Consider the following 4,563-nt stretch of genomic DNA (forward strand, 5'->3'; position numbering starts at 1 on the left):
GTTGACAAGATCCATTTTTTTTATAACAATATAATAAAAAAATGTTAAAAATCAATAAAATTATTTTTCGTTGTATGTTTTCTTATTTTTTGTCTTTGAAAATGAATATTTGGCCTTACCTATGATTAAAGTATATGAAGAAACGGAACAACTTAAATTAATCGATGGATTATAGACGGCGTAAACTACAAAACTGTTTGATCATTCCTTGGAAAATGTCTTCATGTAACTAAACTGGGAGCAATGAAGTATGTATTACAATGAATCAACAAAAAATGTGTTTTACACATTGTGAGACGAAAATGTATCGATTGCAATTGCTTTTCTTTTATTTGGTAAACCTGAAACATTTTTTTTTCATTTTTTGTATGTTTTTTGTGATTAAAAAATAAGAATTTAAAAATTAAAAAACAAATAACACGCAAGGTAGAGTAGATACTATTTTATTGGGAATAAGCCACAATCAAAGGTTAAAATAAGTTTATTGACGTTTCAATTTCCACTTCGGAAATCGTTCTCAAAATACAAACATTAATAAATTAAACAAATTTTGTTTTTTCATTCATTCATTGTTTAGTTCATTCGATTACATGAAATCAACTTTAACTTAAGAATATCCGTCAGAAAAAATCATAGCATGTAATTTGTCTGTAAAAAGATAACCACATGCCATGATTAGAGTAAAATTCTCCTGTTAGTGACTCCATAGTAAATTATGAGAAAAAAACCAGAAAAAAAACCTCATAATACTATCCCGACGTGGTAAGTATTTGGTCTTACATCTAGTTTACTCTCAATAAACACCAAACTGTGATTTTATATGTTTGTTATTTAAAAAACATAAATGATGTATGCTCTATATGTTACTGACTTGCTAATAATGGTATTTTATTTTTAATAACTTCTTCTTTTAATATGGGTTACCAGATCCTACTACATTCTGCCGAGGAATTTGCGACACAATTGGTCTCATTTAGCATAATTAGTGCCGCGTCTTTGATTTTTCTCTTTTTACCTGCTTCTTATGGTGTCCTAGTCCTAGTGGATGTTTAGAGCATCGAGTTTTGCCCAATCTATTATGTTTTTAAGCCATGAGTATTTCTTTCTACCGATGCCCCGTTTTCCTTCTATATGTCCTTCCATAATAAGCTTTAAGACCTGGTACTTGGAATTTCGAAATATATGACCCAGATAAGCCGTTTTTCTTCTTTTTATTATTGGCAGCAATTTTCGTTCTTTGTCCATTCGATTTAATACTTCGACATTTGTTGTGTGATCTGTCCAGAGAATTTTAAGTAGTCTTCTAAATACCCACATTTCAAAGGCCTCCAATCGGTTCATAACATTGGCCTTTATGGTTCAGGTTTCTACACCATATAGCAGTATGAAGTAACTGTAACATTTTACAAAGCGACATCGAAGCGTTAAGTTAAGGCTGCTGTTGCTTAGCAAGGTACTCATATTAGTAAATGCTGTTCTGGATTGCTCAATCCTGCTACGTATCTCTATGTCTGGATCTAGATCTTCAGTTATCCAACCACCGGGATATTTGAACTTCGGGACTTTTTTTTTCTCTTTTTACCATCCGTTTCTTTTAGGACTATACTTAAATCATTTCATTGAACCCTATGTTCATTATCTTATGCGTGTTTACATATTTGAAGGCGTATTCCGGAAAATTTATATTATTTTTAACTAATCAATTTTTTATGCTCGGTACGTTCCACGATTATTTTGGTTGTTTCTCCAAAATCTCCGAATGGTAAGATACATGATCTAAAATTATAACTGATTGTTCACTAAGACTAGGTAACAGTTTCTCCTCAAACCATTCAACATATCTACATATCTACATTCATGTTTTCATGGTAATCAGCAGATTTTGATTTTAAAGAAAAAATCAAATCTGCGTTTTTTATAAAGCTCTCTTTCCCTCCTGCATGAAGAATGTTGTGTCTTTTGCTTTCGCTATTTGTGTGTTTTATTGATTTTATGTTGTCGTCTTACCAAATTCTTTTAATTCCACCCTTTGCAAATATCCATGTCTCATCTAAGTATACGAATGTTGCATTTTCAGATTTAAGTCTAGTATATTCTCTCAAAAATTTAATGCTTTTGTGAACCACACTACTCCTTTCGCATAACAGTAACCTATAATGTTCTTTTTTGAATTTAAATCCTAAATCTCTCAACACTTTCCAAAGGCTAGTCCTCTTAATTTCAGAAACTTGTCTTTCTCTTATTTTGGCCAGTAAAGTATCTAACCTGACATGTTGATTGTTTTCACTCATTCGATACAAAATATTACGAATTTCAAATTTTTATCCATCAGGTGAGTCAATGCTCCTAGAATGTTTACGAGTTGTTTTCTTGTCTTCGTAATACTCAGTCACAATAAGATCTTCTTGAGAATCTGTGACAGACTTCACTACAGTTTTTAGCTTACTTTCACTTAGCCCGCGTGCGTCACAAACGCGTTGATTTATACATAATAATGACTTTATAGGTTGACCATTGTCTCTTTCCATGGCAAAGTATTTATGCACATTTGCAATCAATTCATCAATATCCAACTTACGTCTAGGCATGATGGTCACTTGAAACTACACGTTTGAATTACAATATACTGAGTTTAGATCAATATGACAGAAACTTTTTAATTGTTGTGCTTGAAAGGTAAAATATAATATAACCGCTTACAAAGATCCTAAACACATTAAGCAAATTAACCTAATGATCATTAGGAATGCCGATTGTAATTTAATTATGTTTCGGTACAGACATATGGTCAATCTAACCACCATTATTTAAATTGACAAAATATTCTAGTTTACTCCGAAGTATTTTTTAACAAAAATTAAAAGTGATATTTTAGTACTTTGTATTTCTACTTTGAATATAAATTATCCTTTTACACGGTAGTATTTGTTTCAGAAAAAATTTATTAAACGAGTAGATGAAAGAAATTTACGTTACATAACATTATGCAAGAATACTTATTTATTAAAAGAAATGTAACAAAATATGCAAAACTATGAACAACAGGTTAATGACACATATATTTATTTTATACCTAAAATTTAGCAAATTGTTAAACATTATGGAGAACACCAGTGCAGTTTACCATGCCTTTTACTACAACGAAAAGTTTTCTGTGAATTACATTAATCGTTTAAAGGTGTAAATTGGTTGAATGTACTGTATCAAACATTAAGAAATGCATCATATAACAATAATATAAAAATATATTTTGTATAGATGTAAAAGCCGAGTATGATTAATATAATCTTTGCTTGTTGTCCATAGGCTTCAAATAAACCCATGTCTTTAACCATTACTGTATTCAGGAAACACCCCTTAAGAGTCTTCTATCGCATAATAAACTCGAATGCGCAGCAATAACGTTAAAACAAAATCCCCTCGTTGCTAAAAGTAATAACGGAGCAGATTCGAAATTGTAAGGCCCATAAAAATTTTTAATTAAACTTTTTTGTGACTGGCGGCACTTAAACAGGGAAATTTCATAAAATGCTTGTCTGGCCCATTAAATGCATTAATTCCGAACACAAGAATTATTTTTTCCACATTTTTGCACCATTTAACTTGGTGTAAGTTGGACTGAATTATACGAAATGTGCAATAATGATGGGAAGATATACTCAAGAGGTTTTTATCTTTGATACTTATGGACCGTTATGGCGGCTAGACATGGTAGAAGGTTTTATTATGAGCTTTGCCAGTTCGTAATGACTACTTAGTGGGTGATTTATACACGATGGTGTTTTACAGCCCGAGTGATGGCTTCATTATCCAAATACCTGAAGGATTTGCATCGACAGTAATATACTACAATTTTAAGCTGTGCAAATGGCTACTGTTATTACATTGTGTAGAGGTGTACCGGGTGACCAACGAAGAATGGTAGTCGGCCACATCTCAGGAATAGATTATAATACAAGCTCAAGTGGCCAACAACAAAAGTGGCCTGGAAATGATTTACAAAGTTTAATGTCCACCGCTAGATGGCGTAATTAAATAACAAAAATTTAAAAAGAATTTTACAACGTTTTATTCAATTAAGGCGCATTGAAAATATTCTTCTATCAAGCATTCGACTGGTATTAGCTAAACTAAAAAATTCCAGGACTGGCTTTGGAAAAATTAATTTAGGGATTCGTATTAAATATTACACCCTGTATATATTTTTTTTAAAATGCAATAAGTGATTTTCAAACTACATAAATAGCCAATGAAAACGACATATGCGACAATATTGTCGCACTTTTATTAAATTTTTAGTGAACGATCAAATCTTACCAAAAATAGAACAACCATAATGAAGTATCAAATTATAAGGTAATTAATTTAAACAAATGTTATAAATTTCAAACATTTTAATTAAAATGAGTTCCTACAACATAATCTAATAAGTAGAAAATTAACATCTTTACTGTCACTTTGTATTATCTCTACGATAGAATCAATTGTTTTTCAATTTTAAATTTTTACTCATAGATCGTATTGGGGCATTATTTTCGATAAATAATAAATTAAATTGATTAA

Source organism: Diabrotica undecimpunctata, chromosome 5 (genome assembly GCF_040954645.1).
Source record: "Diabrotica undecimpunctata isolate CICGRU chromosome 5, icDiaUnde3, whole genome shotgun sequence".
NCBI lineage: Eukaryota > Metazoa > Arthropoda > Insecta > Coleoptera > Chrysomelidae > Diabrotica > Diabrotica undecimpunctata.